Source organism: Manihot esculenta, chromosome 17 (genome assembly GCF_001659605.2).
Source record: "Manihot esculenta cultivar AM560-2 chromosome 17, M.esculenta_v8, whole genome shotgun sequence".
NCBI lineage: Eukaryota > Viridiplantae > Streptophyta > Magnoliopsida > Malpighiales > Euphorbiaceae > Manihot > Manihot esculenta.
In genome coordinates this window covers 12,759,408-12,771,450 of record NC_035177.2, presented here as the reverse complement: position 1 = coordinate 12,771,450, position 12,043 = coordinate 12,759,408, and positions in this window count along the sequence as shown.

The window sequence follows — 12,043 nt, the reverse complement described above, 5'->3', positions numbered from 1 at the left end:
ATTGCCAAGACTGTTCAGTCAGGCAAGGATAGTGAGTTCAGATTCGACAGCTAGGGGATCCTCCGCTATGGGAGCAGATTGTGTGTACCAGATGACATAGGGCTGAAGGGAGACATTATGAGAGAGGCTCATAATGCCAGATACAGTGTTCACCCTGGAGCCACCAAAATGTATCAAGATATGAAGAAGGTTTATTGGTGGCCAGCTATGAAGAGAGAAGTGGCACAGTTTGTGTCAGCCTGCGAAGTGTGTCAGAGGGTGAAGCTGGAACATCAGAAGCCGGCTGGAATGCTTAACCCACTACCTATTCCAGAGTGGAAATGGGAGAATATAGCTATGGACTTCGTGGTGGGGCTACCGGCGGCATCCAACAGATTGGACTCCATATGGGTGATTGTGGACAGACTCACCAAATCTGCTCACTTCATCCCTGTCAGGAGTGGCTATTCTGTGGATAAGTTAGCGCAGGTGTATGTTGATGAGGTTGTTAGGCTGCATGGGGTTCCTGTTTCAATAGTGTCGGATAGAGGGCCCCAGTTCACCTCCAGGTTTTGGCAGAGTCTGCAGAACGCTATGGGTACCAGGTTGGATTTTAGCACTGCTTTCCATCCACAGACGGACGGACAATCAGAGAGGACCATCCAGACAATAGAGGATATGCTCAGAATGTGTGTGCTGGATTTTGGCGGTTCTTGGAGGCAGCATCTACCCTTGGTGGAGTTTTCCTACAATAACAGCCATCATGCCAGCATAGGGATGGCCCCATATGAAGCTTTGTATGGAAGGAAGTGCAGGTCGCATGTCTGTTGGGAGGAAGTTGGAGAAAAGGCCTTGGCAGGGCCTGAGCTAGTAGAGATCACCAGCAGAGTGGTGCCCATAATCAGAGAAAGGATCAAGACTGCTGCAAGCAGGCAGAAGAGTTATGCAGACATCCGCAGAAGGCAAGTAGAGTTTCTGGAGGGGGATTTGGTATTGCTCAAGGTGTCTCCAATGAAAGGAGTGATTCGGTTTGGGAAGAAAGGTAAGCTAGCTCCACGGTACATCGGACCCTTTGAGATCTTGCAGAAGATTGGGAATGTATCGTACAAGCTGGACTTGTCTGCTTCAATGGAAAGAATCCATCCGGTTTTCCATGTTTCTATGTTGAGAAAGTTCGTGTCAGATCCGGGCAAGGTTCTTAGTGAGCCTGATGTGGAGATCCAAGAGGATCTCACCTATGTTGAGCAACCAGTACGGATCCTAGACACCCAGATCAGAAAGCTAAGAAACAAGAAAATTCCGATGGTGAAAGTCCTTTGGAATCACCACAACATCGAAGAGTGTACCTGGGAGACACGGGAGTCTATGCTCCGGCAATATTCTCATCTCTTCTAAGGTGAGTTTTTATGTGCTTTATAGGAATGTGTATGCTTTATGCCATGTTAGATTTGTTTGGGGAACATTCGGGGACAAATGTTCTTAAGGGGGGAAGAATGTAATACCCGGCTAGACTTCGGTATCGGAATTCCTACCGTCCGGTGGAATCTCGGATGTCGGAAACCTCTAGAAGGGGAAAATCATGTTTTCATAAATGTTTTAATGTATTTCACGGTTTTAAATAAAAGGGAAATTGAGTTTTAAATGGAAAAGACCAAGGAGACATTTCCAGGTTCGGCCGCCGAACATTGGATGGTTTAGGGGGGCAAGTTAGGTTTCCGAAAATCTCAAAGGTTCGGCCGCCGAACTTGCATGAGATGTGGGGGCACGTTCGGCTGCCGAAAGGTGGTCTGCCAGCCCTATATAAGAGCTCCATGGCCGAAACGGGCGAGTTTTCTCCCCATTTTCGGCCACGGTGAGTTCTTACCCTCCTATGGTTGTTTTAAACGTTTTTCCTTCTGATCTTTCATGTTTTAACAAGCTTTATGTTGATTTGAAGAGATTTGAGCAAAAAGAGCAAGTTTTGGAAACTTGAGACCAAAGAGCGAATTTCTCCCCATCTCCGAGTTGGATCGTCTCTCCTCTCGTTCTTCAAGAGGTAAGAGTAGATCCATAGTTCCTTTAATATTTTAAGTAAGTTTTATGAAGTTTCATGGGGTAGAAATGCATGTTAGGTTATTTTTGAGTTCATGGGTTTATGTTGAGTTAATGTGCAATGTGGATTGTTTAATGTATGTTTGATGTGTTGTAGATGGGGTTTAGGATAGTTTGAAGCCCCTAGGAGCTTGTATACTTGAGTATGCATGTTGTAGAATAGGAAAATGCATGATTGAATGAGTTGGGAGGCGTTTATGCATGAGAAAGGCTGAGTTTCTGCCCTTGGAAAGAACTCAGGTTCGGCAGCCGAAGGTTCTTTCGGCCGCCGAACCTGCCTGTGGTAGCATGAATCGGCTGCCGAACCCTGCCCCCGAAAGATGACTTTCGGCTCTGGAAGGGACTTTTGGCCTCCGAAGGTGCCGCCGAACATGCATGAGTTTCGTCTCTCGAGGGAACCTTCGGCCGCCGAAAGTGCCGCCGAAGGTGCATGAGTTTCGGCTCTAGAGGGCCTTTCGGCCGCCGAACCTGCCGCCGAAAGTGCCCTGTTCAGCCCTCCTTTGCATGATTTCTATGATTGTTTTAAGGTGTTTTAGGGGGTTTTTGGGGAGTATTTTAGAGTCATGTGTATGTATGTTTGGTCCCTCATTTGAGTCCACCTGTGTAGGTTCGGACCCGAGGAACCGAGGACCCCAGCAGTGAGTTCAGCTGCTTCAGAGTCAGTAGAGTTTCAGCCAGAGGTGAGTGGAATAAACTCTTTATGTTTTAAAGTAAACAAATTAATTCTTAGCATAATTAACGCATCATGAATGCCATGAGATATATTAGGTTGTTTACATTAGAATTCACGAATATGTTGCATTGCATAATATGTTGATGATGTGGATGAATGTTGAATGATCCTTTAGCCCTCCCATGATATGATATGGTATGATATGATACGGTATGGAAGACCAGTGAGGCCCATTCTACGCCCCTGGCACTATGTGAGAGAAAGACCAGCGAGGCCCATTCTATGCCCCTGGCATAGTTGGAATGTTATGTTACGATATGTTATGTAAGAGAAAGACCAGTGAGGCCCATTCTACGCCCTTGGCACAGTTGGACCACTTAGAGGGCTATGAGTGACAAATTCATCCTTGATGTGATTAGTTGTGATGTGATGCATTCCATGATATCAAATGTTTAAATAAAATGTTTTATCATTCTGCTCACTGGGCTCTAATAGCTCACCCTTCTCCCTTAACCCGCAGGATTGCAGGTACAGGGTAGACCAGGAGGTCAGCAAGAGTAATGAAGTTATGGTCACGTAATAGCTAGCTGTGGACATGAATATATTGTAATGTAAAAGTACAGTATAGAAATGATATGTAATGATGTCTATTTAGGTTATAGTTGTGCTTGACCCTAGTTGTGTTAATCCCCTTTGTTTAAATGATCTTTTAAGTGTAATGATTTTAATAAATGACTATGGTTAACCAAACTCAATGTATGTTATGTCGCCCCATTGGTGCATTGATGAGGACTCCAAGGAGGGGTTAATGTTTATGACTATGTTATGTATAGTGCATGCACAGGTTGAGTTTGGTGAATGAATGAAAGAATGAATGAATGTAAGGAAAAGTTCAAAAAAATTTATGTATGTTGTTGATCATGTATGGGATTAAATAGGTTCACAGGATGAATGTTTGGCTTGCTACGGGTCCCGGCGGCCTTAAGCCGATCTGGATCCTAGCGCCGGGAGCGGTCCGATTTTCGGGTCGTTACAATATTATCATGATGTTATTGATGTTAATTTACACTTTTTGTAATACCCGGCTAGACTCCGGTATCGGAATTCCTACCGTTCGGTGGAATTTCGGATGTCGGGAACCTCTAGAAGGGTAAAAACATGTGTTATAAAATGTTTTCATGAATTTTAATGGTTTTAAAGTATGAAACTAAATGAGTTTTTACATGAAAATAGCTTTGGAGGAAAACCCAGGTTCGGCCGCCGAAAGCCAAGTTCGGCCGCCGAACATGCATGCGTTTTGGAGGCACGTTAGGCCCCCGAAAGCCTGAGTGAGGAAAGTGCAGGTTCGGCCGCCGAACCTCATGTTCGGCCGCCGAACATTGCATGGATACGGAGGCACATTCGGCCCCCGAACGTGGCCTGGCCAGCCACATATAAAAGGGTCCCTTTGGTCCGCACGGGCGAGCTTTTTCTCTCCCATTGTCGGCCAAGGTGAGTCTCCGCCGCTCCTCCCTCAATCTTGAGTGTTTTCCCTAGATCTTTCATGGTTTTCACGAGTTTTAACTTCTATTTTGAAGATTTGTGAGCAAAGAGCAAGTTTTGGGTGCTTGGAGGTTCAAGGAGCTCAATCTCTTCATCTCCAAGCTAGGATCGTCTTCCCTTTCATTTCTTCAAGAGGTAAGCTCGGATCCACCCTTATTATGTGTTCTAAATAAGTTTTATGCAAGATCTAAGGGTAGAAATGCATGCTAGGGTATATGTTGAGTTATGGGTATATATATTGATGTTTTGAACAATGTGTGTTGTTTGAGTATGTTTGAAGTGTTGTAGATGGGGTATATGTTTGTTTGAGGCCCCTAGGAACTTGTATGCATGCTTTGGTTGAAAAATATGCATGTTTGGAAGGTTTGGAGGCGAAATGTGCTAAGGGAGCCAAGTTTCTGCCCTTTGGCAGAAACCAGGTTCGGCAGCCGAAGGTACTTTCGGCCGCCGAACATGGCTGGGGAGGCAGGCCTTTCGGCTGCCGAAGTTGCCCCCGAAAAGAGACTTTCGTCTCTGTCTGGGACTTTCGGCCGCCGAAGGTGCCGCCGAACCTGCCTGAGTTTCGTCTCTGTCCAGGACTTTCGGCCGCCGAAGGTGCCGCCGAAAGTGCCCTGTTCAGCCATTTCATGCATATTTTCTGTGATGTTTTCAGGATGTTTTAGGGGATTTTTGGGGAGTAGTTTATAGTTATGTTCAGGTATTTTTGGTCCCTCATTTGAGTCCACCTGTGTAGGTTCGGACCCGAGGAACCGCGGACCCCAGCAGTGAGTTCAGCTGCGGTGTTGTCAGAGTCAGCCAGAGGTGAGTGGAACTAAACTTAATCTTTTAAACTAAATGTTTTATCATGTTTCATGCATCATGATTATGCAATAGGATAATTGCATTAGTTTCACGAATATGCCGCATTGCATAAATTGTTGTTGTTGTGGGTGAATGTTGGATGACCCAATTAGTCCAAGACAGGAAGACCAGGCCCCATGCTACAGGCCTGGCACAGAGTAAGCAAGTCCAAGCCCCAGTCTACAGGCCTGGCACAGAGTAAGGTACGGTATTGGGACTCGAAGACCAGGAGCCCAGAGGAGGCCCTGGGAAAATGGTAAGTAATGTATGTTCTGACAGGAAAGACCAGGACCCCATTCTACAGGCCTGGCACAGAGTTAACTTGGACTAATTGGTGACGAGTTCACCCAACCCTTATGTGAATTGTTTGTGTTATGATGCATTCCATTTGAGCATAGTGTTAATGTGTTTTACTAGCTCTACTCACTGGGCTTTTAGCTCACCCCTCTCCCTTTTCCCCCAGTCTTACAGGTACAGGATATAGTGCGGGAGTCCGGATAGAGTAAAGAAGTCATGCTTATGTAATAGCTAGCAATGGACATGATCAAATTGTAATGTAAAAGTACAGTATAGTTATGTAATGAGGTTTATGGATGTTAGTGTGTGCTTGACCATAGAATGTTGTATCCCTTTTTATACATGATCTTAGAGATTTTGATGTTTATGCAAACCAACTCAACAGATGTATGTTACCCCTTTGAGGGCACAGATGAGATCCCACAGAGGGATCAAGGTTATGTTAATGTTTATGCACAGGTTGAGTTTGGTTGATGAGTATGCAAAGGAAAGTTTTAAATTTTTATGCATATTGTTGATCATGTATGGGAATATACAGGTTTACAGGTTTTATGTCAGGCTTGCTACGGGTCCCGGCGGCCTTAAGTCGACCCGGATCCTAGCGCCGGTAGCGGTCCGATTTTCGGGTCGTTACACTTTTTCTGCCTAATTTTGTGATTTTGATCTTATTCTGCAGAAAATAGTGTAAAGAGACAATTTGGTGAAAATGCCCATAAAACTGCCTAAAATGGAGCAAAAGAGGGCAAGCATGCAAGTGCAACTTGAAAGGAGCCAAATAAGGAAAGTAATTTGAAATTCAAATTTCAAATCCTTAAGAGAATTCAAAATTCAAAATCAAGATTCAGCTCATTAAGGAAAGTGCTAAATAAGGAAAGTGTAGTCTGCAGAGCAGTTTGAAATTCAAGATCTTCAAGAATCCTTTTCCTTATTGAAGAAGCCAAATCTCTAGAAGATGCACATTCAAATTTGAAATTTAAATTCAGCTTATCAAAGAAGCCAAAGAAGACACACATGCCACCTCAAGTTTTGCACATTCAAAATTCAAATTTCGAAAGAGAGGCTCCACCTCATCAATTAAAGATATGGGCAGCATGGGCAGCACTTGGGCAGCAAGGAGGTCAACTTGGGCAGCAAGGAAGACCTAGGGCAACACTCCTTGCACCTGAAGACCTAGTCGCGCGCCTCCCTCTCTCTGCAGAGCAACTTGGGCGGCGAGTTGTATAAGGGCACCCTCTTGGGCAGCAACTTAACAACTTGGGCAGCAAGTAAGGACCTAGGGCAACACTTTCAACTATAAAAAGACACATAAGGAGCCTCCCCATGCTTTTCCTATACCCCCTTAGACACACCTACGGGATTGCAAGTGACCACATCTCTTCTTCATCTCTTTCTTTATTTTTGGTTTTGTTTCAGCCATGAGTGGCTCAAACCTTTTATTCTAGTTGAAGATTGATTGAAACTTTGGTTGTTTTATGGATTGGGAGATCTGAACATAAGTTATTTATCTTTTGGTTATTCAATATTTGTACAATTTCATACTTGATTCCATTATTGCTTTGTTATTATAATCAATGTGGCCACTTAATTCTTGATTGCAAGGTAATATATAGTTAGTTTGAATAATTTTGAGTCTGTAATTGCTTGGATTGTTCAAACACAAGAACACTTGGTGTAAAAACTAAGGAAGTTGCATGATCTAGCGTTATCACCATACGTTTGGATAGCTAGGATTAGATCTCTCTATTTCTTAATGCAATTGACAGTTATTTTGATGCCTAAGGCCCAAGGACGTTCCTTGGCAACTTGTTGATTAGTGATTAATTAGAGGACATTCCCTAATTGGTTTATGATTAAGGAGAGACATGGTGGTGAGAAGCGTCTTCCATCTCCATAACTAATCTATTGAATCTATCAAGGGAAACTAAGTGTCAATGATCAATCCAAACAACTAAAATGGATCCCATTCTTCAACTAGATCTTTCTCATTATTGATTTCTCTTTATTTTTATTATTCGCTTTCTTTTATTGCTTTCAGTATTAGTTCAACGGAATCAATCTCAAAACCCCCTTTTTTACTTTTATTGCACTTTATTTTTATTCCGCTTTCAGTTTAATTTGCTTTCAGATCTCTTGCTTTCAGTTAATTCTCTTGGTCTTGATAAGGAAGATAGGTAAGTTTTCAATTCCCTGTGGATTCGATCCTTTCACCACTATCTACAGTTGTAAGATTGTTGATAACCAAAAAGGTTATTTTTGACCGGCTTCGACAACCGCGAGTCAGTGATAATTCTTGGATTTGGTATAGAAGGCTTTCTCATGCTAGTATGGATCCTCTAAAAATTTTGAGCAAGGATGAGCTAGTTGATGGGTTTTCAAAGATCAAATATGAAAAGGACAAAGTGTGTGATGCATGTTAAATGAGTAAGCAAGTTAAAAGCTTTTTTTAAATATATTAATAAGGTATTCACTTCTAGACCTTTACAACTTTTGCATATGGATTTATTTGGTCCAACTAGAGTAGCTAGTCTTGGTAGCATGCATTATGGGTTTGTTAGAGTTGATGACTACTCTAGGTACACTTGGGTTGTGTTCCTTGCTCATAAGGATGATTGCTTTGATGCCTTTAAAAGTTTTACAAAGAAAGTTCAAAATGAAAAGGGTTTTCAAATTTCTTCAATAAGGAGTGATCATGGTAGATAATTTGAAAGTGACAAGTTTGAAGTCTTTTGTAATAAGTTAGGAATCACTCATAATTTTTCATCTCCTAGGACTCCCCAACAAAATGGTGTTGTTGAAAGAAAAAATAGAACTGTTTTAGATATGGGGAGGACTATATCAAGAGAATATAATCTACCTACCTATTTTTGGGCGGAAGCCATTAATACGACTTGTTATGTTTCAAATAGAGTTTTAATTAGACCTCTTTTAAATAAAACCCCTTATGAGCTTTGGAATGGAAGAAAACCTAGAGTTAGTTATTTTAAAGTTTTTGGTTGTAAATGCTTCATATTATACAACAAGAATAATTTGGACAAATTTGACTCCAAAACCGATGAAGGTATCTTCTTAGGATACTCTACATCTAGTAAATCATATAGAGTATTCAATAACAGAATCTTGATAGTTGAAGAGTCAATGCATGTTGTTTTTGATGAATCTAATCATTTTGCTCCTAGAAAGAAGATAGCTTGTAATGATGATCTTGTAGATAACCTTGATGAAATTGACCATTGAAGATCCTCAATCTCATGGAGATCAAAGTCAACCCAAAGAGGATTCAATAGAGGCAAAGGAAGACGAGATTAGATTCCAAGAGCAAAAAATGTAAATTACACAAAGTCAAGGAGTCCAACATGACTTGCCAAAGGATTGGACCTATAAGAAGGATCACCCCAATGACTAAATAATTGGTGATGCATCACAAAGGGTACTAACTAGATCCTCTATTAGACATGTATATAATAACATTGTATTCATATCTAATATAAAACCTAAATCCATAGATGAGGCTATTAGTGATGAGAGTTAGGTTCTTGCTATGCAAGAAGAACTCAACCAATTTGAAAGTAACAAGGTTTGAACCTTAGTTACTAGACCTAAACATCACCCCACTATAGGCACCAAATGGGTGTTTAGAAATAAGCTTGATGAGGATGGCAACATATTAGAAACAAAGTTAGGTTGGTAGCTAAACGCTATAACAAAGAGAAGGGTATAGACTATGATGAAACGTTTGCCCCCATAGCTAGATTAGAAGCCATTAGAATCTTGCTTGCATACGCATCCTATATGAATTTTAAAATCTTTCAAATGAATGTAAAAAGTGTCTTTTTAAATGGTTTTATTGAGGATGAGGTTTATGTTGAGCAACTGATAGAGCATATTTTAGCCCATTTTATCATGATATTCTTGATGTTTATTTACACCATTTCTGCCTAATTTTGTGGTTTTAATCATGTTTTGCAGATATTAGGTGTAAAGAGACAATCTGGTGAAAATACTCTTAAAACTGCCAAAAAGTGCCAAATATAGAAAGTGCCAAAAAAGGAAAGTTTTCAGAAAAGGAAAGTACAGAAGCAAAAGCAAATAAGGAAAATTCAGTCAGAAGATTATTTGAAATTCAAATTGCAGGTCTTTCTTTCCTTGTTTAAAGATGTGCACACACTGCAGCAGTCAAATCTTCCTATTTAGGCAGCAAGATCTCAAGAAGATGCACTTGCCTCTTCTACATTCAGCATTCAAAATTTAAACGAAGGCTCCACCTAAAAAGGAAAGACTGGACAAAATATCTTTCCCTTCTACACATCCATCCGCGTGCACCACTTTCCCTCTGAAGAGCATGCTGCGCGCTACCTTCCTTCTGAAGAGCTTGCAACGTGATTCTTTCCTTTTCAGACACAACTTGGGCAGCAAGTACCTCTAGGGCAGCAAGGTCAGCCTCTAATCCTATTTAAGAAGCACATAACCTGCCGAGAACTCTTCTTCCAACTCTTGATCATCTTCACGCCTCATCTCTCCAAGGCCGACGCCTCCACCTCTCCTTCTCCTTCTACCTTTCTTCTTTTCTTTTACTTTTTGATTTTGGTTCAGCCATGAGTGGCTGAAACCTTTTAATCTAGTTGAAGATTGGTTGAAACTAAAGTTATTTTATGGATTGTGAGATTTGAACATAAACTATTTGTCTTTGGTTTGTTCAATATTCATACAATTTCAAGCTTGATTCTATTATTGCTTTGTTGTTTTGATCAAATTGGCCACTTGATTCTTAATTGCTAGGTAATATATTGTTAGTTTGGATAATCTTAAGTCCGTAATTACTTAGATTATTCAAACATAAGAACACTTGGTGTAAAAACTAAGGAAATTGTATGATCTAGCAACATCTCATGCGTTTAGGTAGCTAGGATTGGCTCTCTCTATCTCTTAATGCAATTGACAGTTGTTTTGATGCCTAAGGCCCAAGGACGGTAATACCCGGCTAAGTCAGACATCGGAATTCCTACCGTCCGGTGGAATTCGGGGATGTCCTAGGAAGGTATTACAAAGAGTTGCTAAATGTTTTTAAGCCTTTGTCATAGAATAGGATTGAGTTTTGCAAAGAAAAGGCTTTGGGAACAAAGGCCAGGTTCGGCCGCCGAAGGTAAGTTCGGCCGCCGAAAGTGCCCAATGTTCGGCCCCCGAAACTCAAGTTCGGCCCCCGAATGTTGCATGGTTTTGCATGCGATTCGGCAGCCGAAGCTGAGCTGGTCAGCCAGCTATTGTGCACTCCTCAGCCAGTGATTTGGCCAGGTGTTCACCTCCAGATCATTGCCAGAGGTTAGGCCACGTCTCCCATGACTCATCTGCAAACTTTTATCAGCGTATGCAGAGGGTTGGTTGTGTCTAAGTGGTTTGAACGGTTTTGAGAGAAAAGAAGAATGTTGGAGGTGTGGTGAAGGTGAAGTCGTGGTGGCCATAGGTCAGTGTTTAGGTTGTCCCAGCATCTGGTTTCAAGAGGTAAGGGAAGCTTTTAACTTGTTTTCATGGTTTATGAACAGCTTGTAAGGAGGTTAAGGGTAGAGTTGTTTATATAGGTGTTAGGTATAGTTTTGATGTTTTCATGGTGTAAGCATGTTATGTGTATTGTTTTGTTGGCGTTTAAGTTGTTTGATGCTCCTTTATGCTTGTTTAAGTGTTTATGCATGTTTTAGAGGGGTTAACTGCATGTATTGAGGGCTGAGCAGGTGATGGAGGGACTGTCAGGCGTCCTTAGGCACGAAACTAAGTTCTGGATGAACTCAGGTTCGGCCGCCGAAAGTCCAAGTTAGGCAGCCGAACATGCCTGACTTTCGTCTCTGGAGGAGACATTCGGCCGCCGAAGGTGCCGCCGAAGGTGCCCTGTCCAGCCTTCCTTTGCTTGTTTTGCATGCATATTTTGAGGTAGTCTAGAGGGGTTTTGGGGAGTTGTTTCTCAGTTGTATCGAGTATGTTTGGTGCCTCATTTGCGTCCTCCATTGTAGGATTGGACCCGAGGAACCGAGGTGTTTAGCAGTCGTCGTAGCTGTCTCAGAGTTAGAGGTAGCCCAGAGTTAGCCAAGCAGTGGCTACAGGTGAGTGGAACTAAACTGCATATTGATCTTACGAAATGACATGATTCTAGCATGATCCATACATCATAAACTGCCATGTTATATATTAGGTTGTGTGCATTAGACTTCACGAATATGATGCATTGCATATGTTGTTGTTCCTGTGGATGAATGCTGGATGATCCTTAGCCCTTGACAGAGAGCAGATACATAATTATGGCATGAGATAGCCATACCAGGTCGCCCCTGGATAGTCCAGGTCGCTCCTGGTACTATGAGTGAGACAGCTGGGCTGTCAAATCAGAGTTAAGTGTAGACCAGGTGAGACCTCGTCTCCTTGGCACAGTTAGTCATGTTGTGATATCAGAGAGATAAGTGTAGACCAGGTGATGACATAGTCTCCTTGGCACAGTTGGCATTATTATAACATGTAGTTGAGGGTTATTGGTGACAAATTCATCCTTGAGATGATATGTTTGTGATGTGATGCATTTCACGAGAGCATGTAATTAATGAACTATTTTAGTGTTCCTCCTCACTGGGCTCTAGAGCT